General features: G+C 39.7%; 1 pseudogene; it reads right to left on the bottom strand.

Moving 5' to 3' along the window:
* Nucleotides 1-12,710, bottom strand: part of LOC102877059 — a 134,347-nt pseudogene extending 121,637 nt beyond the window's left edge.
* Nucleotides 12,711-13,259: the final 549 nt, after the last annotated feature.

Genomic DNA, 13,259 nt, shown 5'->3' on the forward strand with positions numbered 1-13,259 from the left:
TTATTTTTTTTTCCTTGTCAACAAAGAGATTTTTGTAGAAATTTTGAGAAATAGTAGATAAGCATAGGAAATAAAGAGGATATGTACTTTTTGCTACTATTGTTTGATGCTATCAATACTTTAATGTTCTCCACTATGCAATATTTTTCTTAGTTAAGTATTACCTTTATATGTGATTTTTTAAAGAATAAGATAGTGTATTTTACTTTAAAATAGTTTAAGATTGCAGATCTTATGAGGAGTATGTATGTATGTATGTATGTATCTCTCCTCTCTCTCTCTCTCTCTGGTGGCCTAGTGGTAAGAAGCTGTGCTGCAATCCCAAAGATATGTGGTTTGAATCCACTGGGTGCTGTCAGAGAGAAAGATGGACAATCTTCATCCATGCAAATAATTGCCTCTGAAAACCTACTGTAGGGTCATTCATGGGTCTGTTCTGACTCATCAATACATAGCAATACACACAAACATACATACAAGACCTTCAGAGTTTGTGATGATAAATAGCATTCCACCATATATCAAAGAAGATTTTTTTAGTTTTATCATGGGATGTGTTGTTTATTCACAGCTCTTTTCTCTTAGCAAAGCCTTCTTAAATGCACTGACTCTGAAAAGTAAAAATGTGCTCTAAATCTTTTCCTTCCCATGTTCAGTTCAAAGGGCTGAAAAGACCTTTCAGTTCTAGGTTGTAAATTCAAATGTGATTCTGGTCAATATTTGACAGCTATATCACAACCTGCACTCTAAAAGCTGCTGCACTCAATCCACTATCCCATGTTAACATGACATAAAATATAATCACATCTGACATTGCTGAAGGAAGCCTCTCCGTAGGATGCATGAGAGACTGCATAACCATTTACTTCTTCTGGCATGTGGTGGCCTGCTAACTGGAAGGTCAGTGGTTCTAATGCACCAGCCCCTTCATGGGAGAAACAGGAGACAATCTTCTTCTATGAAGACTTATAACCTTAGAAATGCAATGGAGGGATGCCAAGGGTCAGAATAGACTCCACTGCAATGGATTTTGAGTTAGTGTCTCTACACAGACACACACACACACACACACTCACATACATTAATGAGCACACAAATACACAGTGAAGAGTGAAATTTTCTGGGCATGTTGTGCAAGGGAGTAGGGATTTCTCAAGTTAGGTATCTATGTCTTCTTAGCTCATTTGTAGTGATGAAAATAAAGAATGTGGACTCAGTGATATAAAATGCATAGAAGAGCAACCACTGTGGAAGGCGGTATGGCTCTTTCTCAAAAAGTTGCAAATAGAGATACCATTTGCCCCAGCAATTCCACTACTGGGAATATATCCCAAAGAGACCATAACCGACATCCAAGCAGATATATGCACACCCATGTTTATCGCAGCTCTGTTCACAATAGCAAGGAGTTGGAAACAACCCAGGTGCCCATCAACAAACGAATGGGTAGAGAAGCTGTGGTATATTCACACAATGGAATACTATGCTGCATTGGAAAAACAAGGAACTCATTCAACATTATTCAAAATGGGTGAGCCTGGAGGACATTATGCTGAGTGAAATATGTCAGTCGCAAAAGGACAAATATTGCATGGTGCCACTGCTGTAAAATGGGACTGATATCAGGGTTGGGGTAAGACTGAGAAAAACTGGATAAATTGTGTATACTGCACTGAAACAGATGAGGGACTGAATAATTTAAAAGCGATGTATGATAGGGTATTATGGTTATCACAAGAGTGCACAATTAAGGTTGCATAGTGGAATGTACTTGGGGCGGTGGGAAGGGTGCGGGGGAATTGTGTACCAGGGAGGGAGTCTTTCTTTTACTTTTGAAAGAGAGGAGCGAACTGGGGGGCGGGTGAGAGGGCTGGGCGGGGAGAGACGTGTAGCAATGAATGAATGGAAATCCAAATTCTCTGTAAATGTTCATTAAAATTATTTAAAAAAATAAAATTTAAAAAAATTGCATAGAAGAATGCCCCATGGTTATAGGATTACTACACATGTGAAAGTCAAATGAGTACTTTTTTTAATCAGCTGAATAATGCGCATTTTGACTCGGACACATGAGGTCACCATGAGTCAGAATTAACAAGCCAGCAACAGATTTTGCTGCGACTTGACTGTACACCAGCTAGGGTTGTGCTGTTTTAAAGGTCTCTCTTTCTCAGTCACCTTTTCTCTTGAGAGTGCCTGCCCACATCTTAGCAAAGACAAACACACCAACCATCATCTGGCCAAAAACTTTTTAAGGACTTATACTTTCTTCTCTCGATATCATTGGGCCAGGAGTGACTCATTTATTTCTCAGTTGGCCTTGGTTTGCAGTAATTATCATGCACACTTGGGAATACATTTTAAAGGGTGGGGGGGGCCTCTAACTTAAAAATGGTTTTTAAATGGAACAAAATAAGTATTTTAAATATTATTTATTTATGCCATCATTCACTTTTATATAACTATACATTATTTCATTCATGTACATTTGGTTTTAAACAATCATTTTTTTATGTTATCTTTTATACAGTTAGTGTTGATTTGGTTTTTTTTCTCCCCATCTCAAGTCCCCCACTAATCTCTGCTGTCCTAGTGATTTCTTCTTCTACTTTCTTCCATACCCCTTCTCCCCTTTCTCTTTTAAGTAGTTGTCAATATCTTGCTCCTATTTGCTTATATCAGTAGCCATATTGTCTTTATCTCGCTTCTTCTAACATTGATCATCCCTTGACTTGGTCCTTGTAATGTTCTTTATCTACCTATTAACATTTCTGTTCTTCTGCTCCCCCACCTCATCCTTCAATTACCTTCCTATTATCACAATAGCAGTTTTATGCAATATTTGTCCTTTTGCAACAGAGTTATTTCATTCCACATAATGCTCTCTAGACTCTCCCATGGTATGTTGTAATTAAGGATTACTTAGTTCTTTAGTGCTTCATGATGTTCTATTCATTCTTTTTTTCCCCCTATCATTCATTTGTGGACATTTAAGTTGTTTCCATTATCTTGTTATTGTGAATAACACTATTATGAACATAGGTATACACATCACTGTTTTTGTCTCATCTCTGATTTCCCAGGGGTATATCCCCAACAGTGAAATGACTAGGTCATATGGAATTTCTATGTTGAGCTTTTTGAGGAAATGCTAAAATGCCTTCCATAGTAGTTGACTTTAAAAAGTCACTATTAAAGCAGGAATTTTGGTAGCTCTCACCTATTCCTGTATAATGTTGTTTTGTTTTACTTTTTATTCTTTTACATTATGATGATGCTTCCTGCAATGGGAATTGTACTACAGGGCAAAAAGAAAAAAAGAAAACAAATAAAGATCAACAACACAACTAAGAGTGAGATTAAAATTAAACAACAACAACAACAACAAAAACCCACAGAAAGACTTGTTGTATCGATTATCCAAAATGGTAACATGGATGGGAAAAAATAGTTTGATTTTTTAATTTTAACCTTCTCCACATGATATTTATAAAAGAAAGAAAAGAAATCGAGGGTCAGGCTTATCACTGACATTTTTTTCCTTTAAACTTTTTTAAAAATTCATGCAATTTTCCTACATTTAAAAGTCTAAACATTAAAATATTTAGTCTCTGAGCCAGTATTTGAGTGGCACAAAGGGATAAGTGTTGGATTAGTAACAGTCGACGGCTCAAACCTATGTGGAGGCACCTTGGAAGAAAGGCCTGGTGATCTCTTTCCAAAAGGTTACAGTTAAGACAAACCATGAATCCTAATGGACTTGCTAGCAGTTGACTTATATCAAGTTACGTGGAGAAAATAGTTCAGGAAGGAGTTGCCTTGCTAATTCAAAAGCACCTGGTTAGAATCCACCAGCTACTCTGAGAGACATTTCGCAATCACTGAAATCGTACTGGTGCATCAGCTCTGAGTCTCTTTCTCCTTGACAAATAGAAAGCACCAACTCCGTTACTGTAGAAGGAGTATAAGGATCTAGGAGGGGTGGGAGAGGCTGGAAGCAGAGGGATGTGGATGTACAGGGGGAAGAGGGGATTAATTATTGGATTGTATAATTTGATGGATCGGGGGTAAGGGAAATTGAAAGAATATGTTCAAATTTTTATTAGAATTTTGTAAATAAACTAGTGGAGGGAAAAAAGCACCAACAGTAAAACAATACCTAAATCAGCTCAAAGAGGAACCTTTTTACTCTGGTGGCTTAGTGGTAAGGCATTGCACTGCCAACCCAAAGGCACATAGTTCAAATCTGCCAGGAGCTTTGTGAGAGAAAGATGGGCAGTCCCCTACTGTATGATTTACTGCCTCTAAAACCCATGAGAGGGGGAGCTTTGAGTCTCTTTCTAATTGATGATGAACAACAGCAAAAATTAAAATTCTGGCCAAGTTCTGTTAGGTGTTTGTGATTCTACTTGCTACAATTGGAGTTAGATTTTTGTAATCTTCCATGTTGTAGTTGTTATGTGTTCCTGCGACTTATAGCAACCCTATGTACAACAGCCCTATACCCTACTCTATCCTGAGCCAATCTCACTGTCTCTAACACAACTATCCCCATTACCCCAGTCACTAAATCAATCTGCCTCATAGAGGGTCCTCCCCTCCTGTGCTGTCCCTCTACTCTCTCAAGCAAGACATCCCTCTCCAAGGACTGGTCCCTCCTTGCAACATGTCCAAAATATGTCAGAAGAAACTTCAGAACCCTTGCCTCCAAGGAGCATTCTGGTTTCATCCTCTCCAAGATGAGCCAGTTTTTTCTTCTAGTAGTCCATGGTATATTCAGTACTCTTCTCCAACACCAGAGATCAAAGGCATCAATTCTTATGTCCTCCCTAGTCATTCTGCAGCTTTCTAATACATAGCAAGTGATTGCAAAGACTATAGCCTGGATCAAGCACACCTTAGTTTCCAGAGGGACACCATTGCTTTTCATTACTTTGGAGAGGTCCGTAACAGCAGACTTTCCCATCGCAATATGTCTTTTCATTTCCTGGCTGCTGGTGCCAAGAATGTTGACTGTGGAGCCAAGCAAACTAAAGCTGTGTACAATCTCAATCTCTTCACCATCCATCCTGATGCTACCAATTGGTCCAGTGGTGAGAATCTTTGTCGTCTTGATATTGAGCCTTCACCCATATTGAAGGCTACAGTCCTTGACCCTCTGAAACAAGTGCTTCAGGTCTTTCTCAGTCTCAGCAAGCAGGGTTATGTCATCTGCATAATACAGATTGTTGATGAGTCTTCCTCCAGTAGTCATTTCACATTTCTCCTCATAAAGCCCAACCTCCTGGATAATCTGTTCTGCATATATGTTGGAAAAGTATGAAGATAGGACACATCCCTGGTGTACCCCCTTCCCAATTCTGAACCATGCAGTGTTTCTTTGCTCTGTTCTGATGACTGCCTCCTGGTGCAAGTGTAGGTTTCACATAAGCACGATCAAGTGTTCTAGGATTCCCATTCTTCTCAGAGTTAGCCAGTTTGTTGTGGTCCACACAGTCAAATGCCTTTGCATAGTCAATGACACACAGATAGACATTCCTCTGGTACTCTCTGCTTTCAGCAAAGATCCATCTAACATTAGCTGCAATATCTCTAGCGTCCCGACCTCTTCTAAACCCAGCCTGCACATCTGGCAGTTCTCTATTGATGTGCTGTTCCAGTCGTTTTGGGATAATCTTTAGCAGAATCTTTTCTGCATGTGATATTATTGATATTGTTTGATAATTTCCACACTCTGTCAGATCACCTTTCTTTGGAATGAGAACATAGATCTCTTCTAGTCAGTTGGCCAGGTGGTTGTCCTCCAAATATCTTGGCAAAACTTGGTGAGCACATCTAGAGCAGCATCTGTTTTTTCAAATACATTATTGGGAATACTGTCAATTCCTGAGGCCTTGTTTTTTGTCAATTCTTTCAGAGCAGCTTGAATGTTTTCCTTCATCACCACAGACTCTTGCTCATACGTTGTTTCATTAAATTCTTCTGTGTCTGCCAATTCCTTTTGGTACAATGACTCTGTATACTCTTTCCATCTTCTTTTAATACTTCCTGGATCATTTAATATTCTGCCCAAAGCATCCATAAGTATTGCAACTCGAGTATAGAATTCGGTCTTCAATTCCTTGAGCTTAAGAAATGCTGAGCGAGTTCAGTCCCTTTAATTTTCTGACTCCAGCTCTTTGCACATCTCATTATAATTATTTACTTTGTCTTCCCGTGTTGCCCTTTGTAATTTTCTGTTCAACTCCCTAATATCCTGATTTCTTCCCTTTGCTCTGGATTCTCAGAGCGCAAATGCAATATTCATTTCGGTCGTTTCTTCCTCATCTTTGTAGTGGCCTCTTCACCTGGTCTTCACTCATTAGTATTCAAGGCCTCAAAACTGTTCCTGACACGGTTTTTAAATGCAGGTGGGATAGACTCAAGGTTATATTTTGGTTCCTATGGATTTTGATTTGATTATGTTTTCCTTAGCTTCAGCTTGAACTTGCAAAGTTTACTTATTTGTTCTTTTTAGTTTGGAGTGCACTCCTAACTTATTCCTTCCCATTGCTTGTAATGCACACATTTCACTTCTTTTTCATATAAGAAAAGGAACCTAGAGAATAACTCTGTCTTCCAAATCTAGCTTTCAAAAAATATCCTTTTTAATAGAAACTTTATATGTAGTATTAAAAATTCAAGAAAGTTAATTTCAGATAATTGGCAGATGGGCCTTTCTCCCTGTACACTGGAACAGTGAAAATGTGCTCACTGAATCAAATTACAGTGATTGCACGTGATCACGGAAACGTTACAGGTGAAGAAACTGTACTCAAAAAAAGTTCAAACGCATTGTCACTGAGTTGGAAACTGACTCACAACTGCTCCTTCAATAGATTTTCAGAAGCTGTAGACTCCACAGGAGGAGACAACTGTCTCTCTCCTGTAAAACAACTAGTGGACTTGAACCACCTATCACCATTAACAGCACAACTCCTTGCCACTAGGCTACTGGGGTTCCTGGAGGAAAATGTTCAATCTACACCCCCTTAATATCCTACTGATAAATTACGACAGTTATTGCAACGTATGTGCTCATTTTCGACATGAGGAACGCATTATTATTTTGATGTTGGGGGTTACATAGTGACAAATGGGGAGATATCTCTACCTGTATTTAATAATGATACCCTTAAAAACTTTATATGTGTGTGGCAGGAGGAGGAGTAATAGTTGCTATCGACTTAGTAAAATCTTCCTGAAGTATCTAGGGTGCTCTGGTGGTGGTAACCTATCGAAGGTTGCACTGCTATTCCAAAGTGGTACCTTTCTGGTTGTTGGAATTCACCAGTGGCTCCACAGGAGGAAGATGGGGTCCTTCCATGTGAAAACTCCCTGGAGTGTCAGCTATGCATCGATTCTGACTTGATGGTCATGAGTTTAAGTTTTTAGTTGGAATATCTTTTGTGTTCCTTGAATCTTTTGTATTTATGTTTTATATTGAGGCTAACCTGTCCTTATAATGTTAGAAAAAACTCTTGCTAACAACTATCACTAACACAACAGAAGTAACACAAAGGTCTAACCTTGAATAAGAACATTTGGTTTTTTCTCAGATACATATAATGTTGTTCCTGTTAGCTAGTTGTTAACTAAAGAGGCATGTAAATAAAATATTTTCATTACGTACTAATTAAAAATGAAGGACAAATATTATTATTTTCTCCTTTTTGCTCTGTTTCATTGGCATGAATTGTGTTGTTGGTGAAGAGTGTTGAATATCCTACAGACTGTCAAAAGAACAAACATACCCATCTGGAGGAAGTGTTACCAAGGGTCTCCTTAGAGGCATGAATGGTAAAACTCTCAGAGAGACAGAGTGCTCTGGTGGGGTAGTCCGTGAAGAGTTGTACTGTTAACCCAAACGTCCATGCCTCTGGTAGTTCGAATCCACAAATGACTCCATGGACGAAAGATGGGATAGGCAATCTGCTCTTGTGGGATTTACAGCTTGAATTTACCATTTCCCACGCTTTGGGCATGTTGTCCGGAAGTGCCAGTCCTTGTAAAAAGACACCATGCCGGGGAGAGTAGAGGATCAGTGCAGAAGAGGAAGATCTTCAGTGAGTTGCGTGACACAGTGACTGCAACAGTGGACTCGAGCAGGACAGAAATCAGGTTGATAGCGCAGGATGGGGCAAGGATGCCTTCGTAGGTTTGTTATGCACCTTAGTCAACTCGATGACACCGTATAGCAATAACAACAACAACAACAATAGCAAGTCATTTGTCCTTGAAGAAGGCATTTCTCTAAAAGGCACAAAGCAAGGTATGCTAGACATCATGGGATGCATGACTCTAACCTACACTACAGAGAACTCTCTCTCCAATCTTTATCATTTTAAAATGCTCTACATCCACCCATTCATGTGGGAGAAAAACAAGTGTGTGTATGTATGTCTGTAGTACACACACACACACATACACACACAAGTTGTTGCTGTGTGCTGTTAAGTTGAAACTAACTATAGATATGGTGGATTTTCAGAGGCTGTGAATTGCATGGGAGAAGATTGCCCATCTTTCTCCCATAGAAGCTGGTAGCTTCAAACCATTTCCCTTTGAGTTGGGATTGCACCTCCTTACCCAGTAGGCCACAATACCTCCTTACCCAATAGGCTACCAAAATTATTTAGATACTTCAGAGTGGGTTCCAATTCATGGATAACTTCCATTGGATCTCAGAGGCTGTAAATTACTCACAAGGGGAGAAAATTACCCATGTCTCCTGTTCAGTTGCTTTTGGATTTGTATCTTCATCCTAGTAACTGTCTGTGCGGAACTTTAAGGTAGAGCTGAGGAGGAGGTTCTTGCTGGTAGAAAAAAGAAAGTGATGTGGCTACTTTGACCTCACTTAAATGGTAATTACTATTCATTATGCTGATGAATTACCTAAATGTCAAATATATTAGGAAGCCATGATGACTTTGCCCTGGTGTGTTTTGGTTTGGTGTTTTGTTCCCCCTTATAATATTATCTCAGCAGTACAATAGTAACTTCTAGTCTGTAGCAGGTTTTTAAGTTCGTGTTGATGGACATGAGTTTACAAGTTTAAATTTTTTGCATGGCCATCCCCGTGAAAGGTAGCAACCATTATTATATCATAGCATGTAGAACAGGGCAAAAATATATGGTGTTTCACAAAAGATCCTTCCCATTGTATTCAAACTTTATAAATAAATAAGAGTAATATAATTTTTTTAAAAAATCATGTAAAAAATATTTGATGTTAATTGAATTCCAACACATTTCCTTCATCAAAAAGATTAAATTATTCTGAGGGAAAAAAAACAACTAGATAAGACACTTTGTTAAAGTTGTGGTAATCCCTAAATTATGAAAACCAAAGGCAATATTACGCTATTTTATATTATTTTATTTGAGTGGCCACCCAGTTCAGAAATAGCAGGCCTCTGAAAATGCAGTGAACGATGACGTTTTATCTTACTTATTTTGGACATGTTATTAGGAGAGGCTATTCCTTGTAGAAGGCCAACATGCTTGGAAAGATAGAGGGAGGGTAAAGGAGAGGAAGACTCTCATCAAGACAGATTGACACAGTGACTGAGGTAATGGGATTGAGTGTGTCAGATATTCTGAGAACGGCACAGATAGGACAGGGTTCAGATCTGTTGTTTGCAGGGTCACTATGGGTCGTACTTGACAGCACTTAACAACAACCTTTCAAATAATAATCGTAAGAGTCGCTTAGTTTTCTTTACCACCTAAATATATGTCAGACATTAAAGTAATTTGTGTATCTTATTCAAGACAGTCCTACAAAACATGTTGGTGTTGCTAGTTTCCATCACGTCATCCTTGGATCTTAACAATCTCACGTATAGAAGCAAAAGTGCTGCCTGTTCTTGTTCCGTGACCAGAATTATTGGTGTATTTGGGTCCATTTTTATCGCTCTTGTGTCAATCCATCTCACTCAAGGTTCCCATCATGTTCACTAACTCTGAATCAGTCACTACTTTACAGGGACGGTTTCAATATTCTTTTTCTCTCAATATATTTCCCATAGACAGACCTTAAGATAGGTGCTTTGGTGGTTTATTTTATCTTAGATGGGGAGGAGAGATTAGAAAGCACCAACAATGGAGGCCTGGAGAAGTGAAACAGGAAGGAAAAAAAATGAGTGAAAGATAATTTAGTCAGCAGGTTACTGCTCAGGACATCATCAGCTTTATCTCACAAGGGGTCTCTGGAAGATGGTGGAAAGCAGAGTCTCTCAAACTTTGACATGCTTCAGAGCCACCTGAAGGGATTGCTGACACAGGGGCTGTGCATAATTCCCAGGTTTTGGCTCTATTCAAGCTGAATATTGAAGAGGCCATGGCACCAGGGATATCAATGCTGATGTCTTCAGATGAATCCTGGCTGATAGCAGAGAATGCCTGAAGGAAGGATGTCTATCTGTGTTTTATTTACTGTGCAAAGGCAGTTGTCTATGTAAATCATAACAAAAATTTTTATCACTGAACCAATAGGCAACATCATGATAGATGGAGAAAAAACTGAAAGTGTGAATGATCTCATCTTACTTGGGCTCACAATCAACACCCTTGATACCAGCAGTCAAGAAACCAAAAGACGTGTTCCATAACAGTGTCAGTTTGAGGACTAAAGTGCTCCTGATTCAAGCCATGGTATTTTCAGTTGCATGCTAGCCATCTGAAAGATTACAGATGACAAAAGAATTGATGGCTTTGGACTGTGATGTTGGAGAAAAGTTCAGATGTTGGATAAGAATCTGTGTGCTAGCTTTTTCGTTTACAGATGAGAAAAAGGAGATAAATAGAAGTTAACTTTCTAAAATATTAGCACCCTTAAGACTTTAACCCAGGATTCAAACTCAGCATCAACATCACCTGACAACTTTTTAAAAAAAATATGTACATTTTTTTGTTTTTTACAATGTGGTAACTGTAATTAAACTCCTAAACCAAAATGTGTGTGAATGGTTAAATGTAAATTAAATTTTCTCTGTAAAACTTTCACTCAGAGCACAAGAAAAAGTTTTTTAAAAGGTACACATTTTTGAGAGCCAACTCAGACCCACTAAATCTGAAACTCAGGAGGGAGAGGCCAGGGGTCCAGAAATCTTGTTTTAAGAAGCCCTACTACAGATTTGTCCTGGAGAGAGTTAAACCGGGTGGCTCCTTGGAGGCAAGGATTCTGAGGCTCCGTCTAACTTACTTTGGACATGTCGTGAGGAGAGACCAGTCCTTAGAGAGGGACATCATGCTTGGGAGGGTGGAGGGACGGCGCAGGAGAGGAAGGCCCTCTATGAGGTGGATTGATTCAGTGACTGGGATAATCGGGATGGGAGTGTCAGAGACTGCGATTGGCACAGGACAGAGCAGAGTTTAGGGCTGTTGTACATAGGGTCGCTATGAGTCACAGGCGACTCGACGGCACATAACAACAACAGCAACAACTACAGACTTATAGATGATATAAAGATGATAGTTACACGATAGATGGAGAAAAGATTGAAACTGTCAATGGCTTCATCTTACATGGATCCACAATACACTTGGTACCAGCAGTCAAGAGATCTGGAGATACATTGCACTGGGAAAGTCTGCAGACAGGGACCTCTCCACATTATTGAGGGACAGTGATCTTAGTTTGAGGACTAAGATTTGCTTGATTCAGGTCCTGGTCTTTTTAATCACTTGCTATGCTACTGAGAGCTGTACAGTGAATAAGGATGACAGAAGAAGAATTGAAACCCTTGAACTGTAGTTTTGGAAAGTAGTACTAAAGATCCCACCGACTGCCAAAGAGCTAAAAGATATGTTTTGGAGAACGTTCAGGCAGAGTGCTCCTAGGAGGTAATGATGATAAAACTTCATCTCGCTACTTCGTCTCAGCTACTAGAAGAGGCTATTCATTGGAGAACGACATCATGCTTGGGAAGATGGAGAGATGGCAAAAGAAAGGAAGATCCTTGACCAGGTGGACTGATACAGTGACTGTGGCAATGGGCTTGAATGTGTCTGATTATGAGGACGGCATTAGATAGGATAGGATTCCGATCTGTTGTTCTTAGGGTCTCTCTGAGACATACTCAACTCGACAGCACCTAACAACAACTACTTTGAGACCCCTTACAGTGCCAAGAGCACGGGTGAGAGAAATCATTAATACACTTGGATGCTTGGTTGGCAGTTCAAACACGTCCGAGGTACCTTGGAATAAAAGCCTGGTGATCTACTTGTGTAAAAGTAGCCAGTGAAAAGTAGCCTATGGAGCTTATGGGGCACACTTCTGCTTATACAAACACAAAGTCACCATGAGTTGAAATTGACTGCATGGTAACAAACTACTGTGACGAGACTTTCATCAGGTTTCACCTGTTTCCCCTTTCAAAAACCTCAAAAGAGTGAAAGAAATGTGAGCCAGTTGTCATTTGTGTATGTGAGTCTACACATCTTTCATGCATGTCAACATAAATCTACACATCTGCCCATTTTCCCCACTGTCTAGGAGATTTCCTTCTGACATGATTGGCAGAGTGCTCCTTCATGATGACAGAATGTGTCCTTTCACAGGCTGAAAGGTTTGTATCTCTTTGCACAGCACTGCTTTTGCCATTTGCCAGCTGGATGCGATTTCGCTTCCACAGATCAGAGTGCATAGGATCCTGAACGCGCATGTCCTCGCCGCGTCTCTGGCGCCACCTCACAGAGTTTATTTATTTGCATATCCAGGACAAGAGAGCAGACACAGGTCAAGCTGGGTCTCTGTGCTGGAAGCTTGTTGGTGTTTCAGAATCTCCTAACAAACGAACCTTTTCACTCTTTGATGGAAAATACTGCTGCTGATAAAAACGCCTCATGTAGTATGTTTAGGGGGGCTGTGCAGTCATACCGTGCAGCACGTAGTCTGTGTTTTCTGTCCATTAAGCTATTTCATTAAGTGTCCATTTCTCTCTCTACCAGATGAACCCTATTCATTCTTCAAGGGTCAAGTGAAATACTATTCAGAGCCTTTTCCAAACCATCATCATCTTCCCTGCCCCCCGCTACTCCCTAAGATAAAATAAAATGGGACAATGGGGGTTTCTGTGTCAGAATTAGTGAGACTGGCTCAGAATAAGGAAGGGTTCAGAGCTGCTGTCGTTATGGGCTGCAGGTGACTCAGTGGCACATAACACATTAACATAGCCCTATGATATTGCCCACCTTGTGTTCTTTATGTTCTC

The sequence above is a fragment of the Elephantulus edwardii genome, unplaced genomic scaffold (assembly GCF_000299155.1).
Source record: "Elephantulus edwardii isolate Elephantulus edwardi_28Jun2011 unplaced genomic scaffold, EleEdw1.0 scaffold00016, whole genome shotgun sequence".
Lineage (NCBI taxonomy): Eukaryota > Metazoa > Chordata > Mammalia > Macroscelidea > Macroscelididae > Elephantulus > Elephantulus edwardii.